At 35.5% G+C, this 13,871-nt stretch overlaps 1 long non-coding RNA gene across 2 annotated transcripts in view; it reads right to left on the reverse strand.

The window, feature by feature from the left end:
• Nucleotides 1–13,871, reverse strand: part of LOC109490278 — a 125,007-nt gene that overhangs the window by 96,788 nt on the left and 14,348 nt on the right. The window contains exon 2 of one of the 2 annotated variants that reach the window (XR_004619085.1): nucleotides 10,819–10,899. The exons of the other annotated variant lie outside the window; for it this stretch is intronic. This is a non-coding gene — a long non-coding RNA (uncharacterized LOC109490278). The remainder of the gene's footprint in view (nucleotides 1–10,818; nucleotides 10,900–13,871) is intronic. 2 annotated transcript variants of the gene reach the window in all.

Below are 13,871 nucleotides of genomic sequence, written 5' to 3' on the forward strand. Positions count from 1 at the left end.
TAGTGCAAAGACAGATTCTTATAGACAAAGTGATAACAAGTCTACAGAATTAGCTTTAACCAATGGAGATACGAAAATCTAAGCATTTTTCCTTCAGTGAAATCACCTCTAATGAGATCATACACATGTTTCATTAAAGTAGGAAAGCATTTTGAAGTGTATCTTTCAGATCTGAACTGATTTTCATGGCTAGGGTTTATCATCTCTTTTTCCTTTTAAGCTATCTTTAAGAGTTGAAATGTGCTTATGGAGGAATATACAATGGGCCTCCAAGCCAAAGCAACCCCGTTTTACAAGCAAGAGTTCTGATAAAAAGGCATAGGCATCAGTAAGTGTCAGCCTAAGCAATGCACTGAATAACTTTAGTTTAACCAAGCCCTCCAAACAGCTCTAGGATGAACCCATAATGTTATTCCAATTTCTGCCACTCCCAAATTAGCATAAATTTCCTTTTATAAGTTACCCATGGCTTGTCTTTCATCTTGAGTTTTTAACCTATAAAGATAAATGAAAGAATATTTAAAGGTGGGAAAATACTTGAGAGTTTGTAGCCACAAATGAATCAAATCTATGATGCAAAGGAGGCCTGCAGTTAAACTAGACACAGTTAAATGTTTTATTTTTGAAAAGAAAACAATTAAAATGAAAAATATTATGAATGAAATGAAATGATAGGGGTGCCTGGGTGGCACAGGTGGTTAAGTGTCTGACTCTTGGTTTCAGCACAGATCAGGATTCCAGAGTCATAGGATAGTGGGATCGACCCCTGCCTGGGGCTCTACGTTCAGCGCAGAGTGTATTTCAGATTCTCTCTCCCTCTCCGTTGGCCTCAACCACTGGTGCTTTCTGTCTAAAACAAATCTTTTAAAAAAGCAATGAAATGAATAAATGAGAAAAGAATAACAGAAAGAAGCGTATAGCAAATATTTTAAAAATGGGAGAATGAAATGATATAATATGCTAACCATCAAGGAAGTAAGACAAAGGAGACCAAAAAAAGCAAAAATGAAATAATGTTCAATAGGGGAATTAAAGGAAATAAGAATTAAAAATAGATTCAGAAGGAAGTGGGATAGGAGGACTACAAAGCACAACAAATGAGAGTTTGTAGTATGTTAAATAGCTTTTACTTAACTTTCTGTGAAAAAGGCCAATAATAAGAAAAATAAGACGATTATACAAGACACCAGTAAGTGAATCCAATAGTAGAAAAATCTATGAACATATGAACCATTAACCTGAAAGGGTTAATACAGAGATTGGAAAGAACAATATTTTGTTTGTTTGTTTGTTTGTTTATTGAAAGAGAGACAGGGTGCGTGAGCTGGGGTGGGGAGGGGCAGAGGGAGAGGGAGAGAGAGAATCCTAAGCAGGCTCCAAGCCCAGCACAAAGCCCTACTCAGGGCTTGATCTCAGGACCCTGAGATCATGAACTGAGCCAAAATCAAGAGTTGGACGCTTAACTGACTGGGCCAACCAAGCACCCCTGTAAATTATATTTAAATCTAAAGATTTAGGGGCACCTGGCTGGCTCAGTTGGTAGAGCATATGACTCTTGATCTTGGGGTTGTGAGTTCAAGCCACATTTAGGGCAGAGTTTACTTGATAAAAATAAATAAATAAATAAATAAATAATAAATACATCTACAGATTTGTATGAACTAGTCTCGAGAATGAAAAACTATGGAACATCCAAAACTGATCTTGGAATCCAGAGTTAATCCCATGATCAAAGGACAATTTAACAAACAAAAAGATGCTACCTCCACATTCTCGAGATAAACAGAATTTGAAACCTTGTGTTAATATAGCCAGGCACTAGCTCCATAAAAACTATAAACTCACTGCCAATTCATATATGAGGAGCTAAGAGAAAGATAACTGATTACCAGCAACCCTAATTTTTCCTACATAATCCACATCAAATAAACCACACAGGCTTTGCACAAAACTTAGGATTTAGTTAATAATAACAATTTAGAATGGCGGGAGCGGGAATATTTGGTATCTCTCCAGGCAAGGGAAACGAAAGCAAAAATAAACAACTGGGACTACATCAAAATAAAAAGCTTCTGCACAGCGAAAGAAACCATCAACAAAACAAAAAGGCAACCTACTGAATGGGAGAAAATATTTGTAAATGATATATCCAATGTGGAGTTATTATCTAAAATATATAAAGAACTCATATAACCCAACAACAAAATAATCCAATTAAAAAATGGGAAGAAGACCTGAATAGGCACTTATACTATGAAGACATACAGATGGCAAACAGATACACGAAAAGATGCTCAATGTCACTAATCATCAGAGAAATGCAAATCAAAACCACAATAAAATATCACTCTACACCTGTTAGAATGCGTACAATCAAAAAGACAAGGAACATTAGGCAAAGGAAGGTAAAAATGAACAGGGGGGACATGGGGGTGGGAGAGGGGAGACGACCATGAGAGACTATGGATTCCAGGAAACAAATTGAGGGTTTTAGAAGGGAGGGGGGGTGGGGGGATAGGATGGCACTGTGATGGGTATTAAGGAGGGAACGTATTGCATGGAGCCTGGGTGTTATATGCACAATGAATCATGGAACACTACATCAAAAACTAATGATGTACTGTATGGTGACTAACATAACATAATAATTAAAAAAAATAAAAAAATAAATTAAAAAAAGGGCAAGGAATACCAAGTGTTGACAAGGAGGTAGAAAAAAAAGGAATCCTCACGTACTGCTGGTGGGAACGTAAATTGGGCAACCACTGTGGAAAACAGCATAAAGATTCCTCAAAAAAATAAAAATCATTAATATCTGATGATTCAATAATTCCTCTACTGGGTATTTACCCAAAGAAAACAAAAACACTTATTTGAAAAGATACATGTACCACTATGTTTACTGCACCATCACTTGCAATAGCCAAGATGTGGAAGCAAGCCAAGTGTCCACTGACAGATAAATGAGTAAAGAATAATGTGGTATATATACGCAATGGAATATTACTCAGCATAGAAAAGAATGAGAACTTGCCATTTGCGACAATATGGATGGACCTATAGGGTACTATGCTAAGTGAAGTAAGTTAGGCAGAGAAAGGCAGATACCATATAATTTCACTTATATGTAGAATCTAAGAAATAAAACAAATGAACAAGAAACTCATAAATACAGAGAACAAATTGGCAGCTGCTAGAGGGCAAAAGGTGGGCAGACAGGCAAGATAGGTGAAGGGGACTAAGAGACACAAACCTCAATTATAAAATAAATCATGGGGATGAAAAATACAGCATAGGGACTACAGTCAATAATGTAAGAACTCTGGGGCGCCTGGGTGGCACAGCGGTTAAGCGTCTGCCTTCGGCTCAGGGCGTGATCCCGGCGTTATGGGATCGAGCCCCACATCAGGCTCCTCTGCTATGAGCCTGCTTCTTCCTCTCCCACTCCCCCTGCTTGTGTTCCCTCTCTCGCTGGCTGTCTCTGTCTCTGTCGAATAAATAAATAAAATCTTTAAAAAAAAAAAATAATGTAAGAACTCTGTACAGTGACAGATGGTAACTGCATTTATTGTAGTGAGCATTTCTTAATGTACAGAATTGTTGCATTACAATGTTGTACACCTGAGACTGATATAATATTGTATGTCAACTACGTTTCAATTTTAAAAAAGAATATTTGGATATCATCAGGCATTTTTCAATACCTAATTATTATTTTTAAAAACTTGTGACACTGAATAAATTCTAAGAAAATAAATTATGGCATGGTTTCTGTATGACAGAGTCTATAGAAGTGACACTGCAGTTTATTTCATTTTGATCACATATTGCCTGATTACACACAGTTGTGATGAATTTAGTGCAAAAGACAGTGAATATAAAGTTCCTCATACCACATGTTAGAATTTGATTAATAAGTCAGGAATAAAGAATAGTGATCTATGGTAAAAGAAAGGATAATAGAAAAACTATAACAAATAGAATTAAACCCCACATTACTTTCCCTTTTTATCAGTGTCTAAAATAAACATTAATTCATTTGTTTTAAGTTAATGGAACACATATTCTACCCCTAGGTTTTTTGCACAAGAAAAAGATGTGACTCTTTTGATTATTCTTATCCAAATTTTGTGAAAAGATACAGTAGCTATGGGGGAAAAGGAGTTGGGAAGAAAAAAGAAAACACTTTAAGCTGGCATTTAGAGATATTTGCAGTACTCAAGCATGCTTCAGAAATCTATATGGAGACACCAATTTAAAAGATACTGCAAATTCTATTATAAATACCTCTGTAAATGTCAACATCACTGAAAAGGAAAGTAACAGTAACAATGAATTCAAATTATGATGAAAGGATTAGAGGATAAACACTAGATGAAGTTTTCCAAATGATCTAAATGGTACTACATTTTGTATTCATGGTTTAGCAGACTGCTTTTTTCCTACATAGTAGAGGAAGTAGATTACAATAATAAAAAATAAGAATATAGAGCTCTCATTCCATGACTAGGATATGTGAATGACAAAAATAAAACAGGAAAATACGGAAATCTAATGCCATAATTAGCATAATTCTTTAATTATTTAAATATTTTGTTAGTTTAAATAAAAGTATGAAATACAAGGGACAATAATCTGAGATAAGGAAAGAAATCTTAGGAATATTCTCTGAAGAGATAGCACAATTGAGTAATTTAAAAGATAAAGACAGAAGGGGAGGAGCCAGACTCAGAATAAATTACCCATTTATTAAAGTGAAATTGCAATCCTATCTTTAAAATGATGAATTCCTGAAATAACGACACAAAAGGAGGCAATCAATAATTCTAATCTTAACTTTCACAAGAATAACAAAATATCCCCCATCATCTTCCAAGTGGCCCCTAATAATAGCTTTAAGAATCTGAGGCCAAACTATAATGTAAATTTATGTAATAATGATGGTTCCTAATAAACACAAGCAATTCATTACCCTAAAAAGCAGTAGATCCTGCTAAATCAGAAGAAATTTACATATATTATGAATGACAGTTCCATAAAAGTTAAACTTATTAAGATTTGAAGTATGGTGGACAACCACTCTCTCCCACAAAACCTGTTTTGGCACTACTCCTGGAAGCTGAATACCATGCTGGTTGAGCTGTAGATTTAACAAAATATGGTAAGTCTTACGCTTCTTCTTTTTTTTTTTTTTTTTTAAAGATTTTATTTATTTATTCGACAGAGATAGAGACAGCCAGCGAGAGAGGGAACACAAGCATGGGGAGTGGGAGAGGAAGAAGCAGGCTCATAGCAGAGGAGCCTGATGTGGGGCTCGATCCCATAACGCCGGGATCACGCCCTGAGTCGAAGGCAGACGCTTAACCGCTGTGCCACCCAGGCGCCCCAAGTCTTACGCTTCTTGTACTTATGTCATAAAGAATATTTATTCTTACTATGGTTGCATTGATTATACCCAGAATGGAACAAAGTAACATATTCTACCAAAATCGACATTAAAAATCAACATCGGAATCCAAAAAATCCAGGTCTAGCAGCAAATTTCCTAAGTCATAACAGCTTTTTCCCTAAACCTTATAAATTATATATATGTGTACGTGTGTGTGTGTGTGTGTGTGCGTGTGCATGTACTTTCACCACTAACTGTGGTGAGGATTCAAGTTTTACAACTTCGTTGAATATTCTCAGAATTACTATAGTAGCAGAAGAATGTTTCTCCTTTTTGTGCAATTATAAAGAATCCAGAACTCTTATTATATCTTGGCAGTAAGCATATTAGAAATAAACATATGCTACATTTAAACAAAACCTATAGACTGTAGTTTACAAATATAAAATGTTTAGCAATACAGAGTTTATTTAAAGGTGCCAGAGTTACATGAAGTTATTTCAATTCATGTCTTATAAAGACCATTATATCACAGGTGATGACAGCTGGGGCAAAGCAAGAAGAATAATGAGAACAGACCATGATAACCAGCTTCAGAATGAATGAAACAGAGAAATCTGGGGATTTCTTAGAGGGTGGATTTTGACTGGTTTATTATGGGAGAGTCAGAAGTCACAGGCTAAGTCAAAAGGTCTTAGGATGAAATGTAAAGAATTAGGAAGTCTACTTGGCACTGTTTCCAGGTCATAGAACCGATATGAGAAATCCATCACCCATCATGATACAAACATTTAAGGAGAGTCCAGAGAAATCTGCAAGTTTTCAGAATGAAATGAAATGAAATGAATAAAATCTTGCTACTACAGAAAACAAAACATCCAAACAATTGAATCTCATTACCATTTAATCAGGTTTGCATTTGATCATAACAAATACTTTTTTTGTTGTTGTTGCTCAGGTTATTTTTCTGTTTTGTGAAATATTATAATAATCATTTGATGAAAATATAGGAAGCTGGTAAGGGCCAGAATTCATGTCTATTTTTTTTATGGAAGAATATCTGGCAAATGATTAGGAGCCCTTCTCAGCTACAAACATTCAAAATGGTTCCCAATATTCTGGCCATACCACTACAAAAGATTTAAAGATAAAAAGATACACTAGGCAGCAAAGAACTCATGGTCAAGGATCTAGTCTCAGCTTATATGGGAGATGCAGATGTTAAGGCCTAAATAAAAATTTAAAAATGGTAACAAATGGCATCTAGGATGACAAGGATATTGAGGAATATATGGCTTTCTAAAAATGTTAAGTTCTAGATGACAGAAATTAGATGTTTAATATCAAAACTAGATTAGATTCTTCTGTGAGTTTAGTCAGTGGACATGATCAGTTTTACTATCTACTCTAGAGGTGACTGTAGAAATGACAGCTATGCCTCTGACAGATGGGTGGGGATCAAATTATGACAGGGTTACCTCAAAGAACATAAAGAAGGCAACTTTTTGGAGTTTACTATAAAAATGTCTAAAAAAATACTGAACAGTAAGAACTATTTCAGGTATAGAAGCATCATTTCCCCTTTTATTTATTGTCACAAAGTTTTTCAAAGAACTAATAATAAATGTGCTTACATCCAGCCTTTTAACCTCCCTACACTTCCGATGTTCACGAGAGTTAAGGCAAGGTTGTTCAGTAATAAATAATTCAATAACCAGTGTAACACCTATGCAACTAGAGCCTGAACTGAGGGAGTTCTTGCAGCACCTTATATATTCTTGTTGTATATATGTGAAATTTGCTCTATTTTATATTGAAGAGCTTTATCTCTACAGTGGGGCGGTTTGTTGAAAATATGGGGATAGATGGTATTGTTTAGTTTTATAAAGATTTTGAGACAACCATATCACGTTTGTACTCTATAGGCATTTAAGCAGCCAAATAATTAACACAAAATATCTTCAAAGCATGGAAAGGGACCTCAGAATTCATTTGGTCCAGTCTCCCATCCAATGTAGGATTCTCCTCAGTTTCTTAAAAAGACAACATCAGTTTATTATTTAATATCCTTTCACCAACCATGGGGGGTGTTCCTTCCTTCATCTCTGTGTCCTCCATGACCTTATACATAAGAGGACGAGGTTGAGACAAGATCTCAAATATTTTTTCTAACTCAATGATTCTCATAAATATTTTGCTTGTTGTAATCTACTGAGCTTAAATATTATGTATGCCCTCAGGATTATACATGTTTTCCATGCAGAAGTTAAAGAAAGGCATATTCTTAAATCATAAATATAAAAATCCACAGACTTTACTGTATTAAGAAAATTTTTTCTAAAGCATCTATTATGTAATACTTAGTAAGTATATGTAGTCATCCAGAAAAGAGATTTCTTCATATATTATTCTGAAGGACTCCTTGCCAATAGGTGATAATGTCTTGGGGTTTCCTGATATATGCTGTGATCACTGGAATATTGCACTGCTATTAGAATTCTGATCTGTGTTGGGTTTTTTTTTCCTTACGGTTGTTATTCAGTTAGGTCTCAACGGCAACACACTTCTCAGATGTTACTGTAGTTTTTGCTCTGTTCTACAGCTGCTGGTAGGAGCATACACACATATTCGCAAACAAAGCTTACGTCACGAGGATGTAAATGTGACAAAAGCTTCATTCATTTTTAGTAAGTAATCAAGAGAGGCTATATTAATCTTAATGAAAACAAGAAATTACAAATAATTTGTAAATTTAATCTGGGAGACAAAGGAGAAGGTTAAAAAGAGTTAGGTAAGGTGCCCTGAGGCTTAGTTTAAGTTTTATGTTTGAAGAAGGGTCACCTATGTGGGATATGAACTACAATCAGCAGTTATGAATGTAAAGACTGGTTAAAAAAAAAAAGCTCAGTATAATTTGCTGAAGATAAATATACTTGTCAGCAGTGTTCTAAGGCTTAATCATTTTTATTACTACTTCTGTTTTGTTGATGGTGGTTAGGTACCAACCAGACACAAAACGAATTCTGTCTTCCAGATGTCATTTTACTAGAGGTCTGAAGAACAGACCACACTATTCTTTCTTTGTGGTATATACGATATGTAGCCATAATCTTCAAAATCACTGTATCATAAATTCATATCTACTATTTTCACCCTCAGGTCTTTTTGACCATTTGATGACTTTCAGATCGTACTCCCTTTGAATACCTATTCTGTTTTATTGTTTTTCTCTTAATGCCGTAGTACTTTCTATTTTGGAGGGGCAAAATCTCATTTTGTTGTCTCCACTCCACATTTTTTTAAAAAAAGATTTTATTTATTTATTCGAGCAAGAGAAAGAGAGGATGAGTGGCAGACCAAGAGGGAGAAGCAGACTTCCCACAGAGCAGGGAGCTTGACGTGAGGCTGGATCCCAAGACCCTGGGATCATGTCCTGAGCCAAAGGCAGATGCTTAACCAACTGAGCCACCCAGGTGCCCCTCTACTCCATATTTCTATGTTCTCTCGGTACTTTTATATTGCTTTGCTGCCTTTACTATTATTTTCAATTTCATATAATCTGTGAATTTCATTAACATGCTTTTTATTCCCTTTTCTACATCATTAATGCAGCAACTATATAAGACAGGACATAACACTGAATCTTGCAGCATCTAGACATACTCCCCAACTTGATACATTTCCATTTATAATTTATCAATATTTTTTACGGTTCTCTAGCCAGTTTTGAATACATGTGACTCTGTTTATATACAGGACAATTTGAATTAATTGTGCACAGATGTCATGAGACACTGTATCACAGCTTCACGAATTTGAGAAATACTACATCCACTATATTTTTTCATTTACTAATACATCTACAAAACTCACATTTTCAGATTAGCTTCATATTTATAATTCTACAACCTATATATTTACTTCTCTTTTAATATTTGCACCATGATTTTCATGTAATGAATATAGATGATTTTTATTCTTTGAATACTTTCTAACTTTTAATTTTGTAATAATTTTAGATTTACAGAGAAGTTACAAAGATAGCAGAGTCAGTTCCCTTTTACCCTTCCTCCAGCTTTCCCTAATATTATCTTAAAAAACCATGGTACATTTGTCAAAACTAAGAAATTAATATATATTATATATTACATATATTATAATATATAATACATATAAAATATAAAATATATATTATATATAAAATATATAAAATATATAATATATAATAAATAATACTATATAATACTATGAACTACAGACTTCATTCGCATTCCACCCATTTTTCTCCTAGTGATCTTTTTCTGTGCAAGGATCTAGGATACCACATTGCATTTAGTAGTCATGTTTCCTTAGTCTTGAATGATCTGGGACAGTTTCTCAGTCTTCCCTTGTTTTTTATTCACTGACACTTTTTGAAGTGTGCTGGTCAGATATTTAACAGAATGTCCCTCAATTTGGGTTTGTTGGATGTTTTCTTGGGATAAGACAGGGGTTTTATTTTCTGGGGAAGACTCCTACAAAGGCAAAACACCCTTCTCACTGTATCATACTGGGTGTACATGGCATTAGCAGGATTTATCACTGGTGATGCTAACTTTGATCACTTGGTTAAGGTGGTGTTTGCCAGATTTCTCCATGGCAAGTTAGAAATTTTCCCTTTCCATACTCTGTTCGGTGCATTCTCAGTGGGGGTTATTATAACACCCTCAGGGGAGTAAAAATTCATTCCTGGGGGCAAATATAATTTAACTCTTCTTATGCATAAAACATGGGTATATAAATAGTACATAAACATATGTACAGTAAATAGTACATAAACATAAAAATAAATAGTACATAAACATATGCACAGTATATTTATGGTATCAAAATTTCATCTGGGGTGGGGGGACATTATGAAAAAATGTCTAAAAGGTTCCTGTCTCTGTGTGGACCGGGGGATGGTTTTTTAAAGGGGGTCGATGGCAGATACTGCTCTATTCATTGGAAGCAAGTCACTAAGCCCATCTCATATTGGAAGGGAGGAGAATTAAGCCCTAGCTCTAAAAAGGATAGAGTATCTACATAAACTATTAGGAATCTTTCTGTAAGAACATTTTTTTTTCTTTAAATCATCATTTTGGTCCATTTTCTGTCAGTAGTGTAGGTCTGTGTTTCTGCACTAGTTTGGGACTTCTAACAAGCATATGACAAACAGGATTAGACAAGCAAAGGATTTGGAGATTTGTTTGTAAGAGGTGATGAGATGGGAGCAAAGGAAGGTAAGAGAGTCTTCAGACTGTGATGGGAAAAGGGAAGGAAGGAGGCCTGGGTGGGAAGAGCATCAGACTACAGCACAGTTCTAAGAAAGTTTTGGCCCAGCCAATGGGAAGTCCTTGAGCCAAAGTATCCCAGTAAAGGAGTCCTGCATCTCAATGGAAAGGACCTACCTTATAATGCCCACCATATGCAGTCACTGCCTGGAAGGATCACCTGGGAATCATGGCCTTGGCATGAACTTGGGAGTGGGTCTAAAAGGCAGCAGGTGGAGCCATCAGTGAATTATGTTCCCTGCAGCAGGAAATCTAAGCAATACATTTTCATGCCCATCACATTCCATACTTTTATACAGTTGTCGAAGTCCAGAAATTATTTTTGAAATAATATTACCTAATTCTTTCCACATACTAGGAAGTATCTTTTTACTTTTTGCTTTTCTAAAAGTAGCTGCATACAATACAATAAGCAGCAATTTCTTAGAAACCATACCCTTAACAAAATGCCAATAGCATTTTTCACAGAACTAAAAAGTAATCTTAAATTTGTATGGAACCACCAAACACCCAAAATAGCCAAAGAAATCTTGAAAAAGAAGAACAAAACTGGAGGTATCAAATTCCAGATTTCAAGAGATACTACAAAGCTGTAATAACCAAAAAAGTAGGGTACAGACACAAAAATAGACACATAGTTCGGTAGAACAGATAGCCCAGGAATAATCCCACAATGATATGGTCAGTTAAACTTTGACAAAGGAGACAAGAATATGCAATGGGAAAAAGATGGTCTCTTCAACAAATAGTGTTGGGAGAACTGGACAGCTACCTGCAAAACAATGAAACTGGACCACTCTCTTATACCATACACAAAAGTAAATTCAAAATAGATTCAAGACCTAAATGTGAGACAGGAAATCACGAAAATCCTAGAAAAGAACACAGGCAGTAACAATAGCTAAATCGTGGAAGGAGCCGAGATGCCCTTCAACAGATGACTGGATTAAGAAGCTGTGGTCCATATATACAAATGGAATATTACTCAGCTATCAGAAAGAACGAATTCTCAACATTTGCTGCAACATGGACGGCACTGGAGGAGATAATGCTAAGTGAAATAAGTCAAGCAGAGAAAGACAATTATCATATGATTTCTCTCATCTATGGAACATAAGAACTAGGAGGATCGGTAGGGGAAGAAAGGGATAAAGAAAAGGGGGGTAATCAGAAGGGGGAATGAAACATGAGAGACTATGGACTATGAGAAACAAACTGAAGACTTCAGAGGGGAGGGGGTGGGGGAATGGGATAGACTGGTGATGGGTAGTAAGGAGGGCACGTATTGCATGGTGCACTGGGTGTTATACGCAACTAATGAAGCATCGAACTTTACATCGGAATCCGGGGATGTACTGTATGGTGATTAACATAATATAATAAAAAAAATCATTAATAAAAAGAAAAAAAAAGAACACAGGCAGTAACTTCTCTGACATCAACTGGAGCAATTTTTTTTCTAGGTATGTCTCCTGATGCAAGGGAAATAAAAACTATTAGGATTACATCAAAGCTTCTACACAGCAAAGGAACAATCAATAACCAAAAGACTACCTACAAAATGGGAGAAGATATTTGCAAATGACATATCTGATAAAGGGTTAGTATCCAAAATATATAAAGAAACTTATAAAACTCAAGACCCAAAAAACAAAAAATCCAGTCAAGAAATGGGCAGAAGACATGAAAAGACATTTTCTCCAAAGAAGACATCCAGATGACCAACAGACACATGAAAGGATGCTCAACATCACTCATCATCCAGGGAAAGATAAAGCAAAACTACAATGAATTACCACCTCACACAAGTCAGAATGGCTAAAATCAACAACAGAAGAAATAACAGGTGTTGGTGAGGATGTAGAGAAAACACTGTTGATGGGAATGCAAACTGGTACAGCCACTCTGGAAAACAGCATGGAGGTTCCTCAAAATGTTAACAAAAGAACTGCCATATGATCCAGTAATTACACTACTAGGTATTTGCCCAAAGAACACATATGCCTTGTTGTTTATAGCAGTATTATCAACAATAGCCAAATGGAAAGAGCCCAAATGTCCATCAACTGATGAATGAATAAAGAAGAAACTTATAAAACTCAACACCCAAAAACAGGATATACAGGAAGGTCACCGTCGAGTAACGGGAATTCTCAAGAGCATAGCAGCAGTCACATGCTCAGGGAGACTGCTAATTTTAATTGCGATTATGATATGCTTAACAGACTGCTCAAAAACATGCAATCATGGGGTGCCTGGGTGTCTCAGTTGGTTAAGCATCTGCCTTCAGCTAGGGTCATAATCTCAGGGTCCTGGGATTGAGCTCCCTGACAACAGGTCAGCAGGGAGTTTGCTTCTCCCTCTCCCTCTACCCCCAACCCGCTCATGCTCGCACTCTCTCTCTCAAATGAATAAAATCTTTTTTTAAAAAAAGAAATATCCAATCACTAAAAGTAAACGAATGTTTACTGAGTATTTCACTAAAGTACGTAGTACCGTGTTAGATGTAGGAGACTCAAGAGAAATACATACTATGAAACACCGGCTATCCTGAAGAAGCACACACATTCTTGTTTAGGAGATGAGATTAACACCCATAAAATAATGCAACCAAATGCAAGAAAGTATATTATTAAACAATAACATATTAGTGAAAAGAGTTCAGAAAAGAGAGAAAGATTCACAATCATCAAATGTGTGTCTATATACCACCTCACAAGTTTAAAAAAGTTTTCGCGTTAACTCATCTGATATTCACAAAATTGCATAAAGGCAAGAAAGGTAAATATTATTTAATCAATTGTGACAACTACCATTAATGACAATCTCCCACGTATCAGGCATTGTGTAAAGCACTTCATTCTCTCTCATTTTATCTTCATAAGAATCCCAATTGCAGATACTGAAACTAAGTTAAATGAACTACTTTAGAGCACACAATATTTCCGACAGTTGGTACTTAACACTAGCATCAAAGTTGATAACCACTATCAAAGCTAAGAATTCTACTATAGAATTTTGCCAAAACTATGAGAACTTCAAAAAGTATAAATATCTCAAGTCTATAAACTTTCCCTTAGTTTGTCTGAAAAAAGAGTAAAGACTACAGTAAGTCTAACCTTACTTAAAATATCACGTAACTCACTATGAAAAAATATTTAAGATATAGG

This window comes from Ailuropoda melanoleuca, chromosome 12, assembly GCF_002007445.2.
Source record: "Ailuropoda melanoleuca isolate Jingjing chromosome 12, ASM200744v2, whole genome shotgun sequence".
NCBI classification, from domain to species: domain Eukaryota; kingdom Metazoa; phylum Chordata; class Mammalia; order Carnivora; family Ursidae; genus Ailuropoda; species Ailuropoda melanoleuca.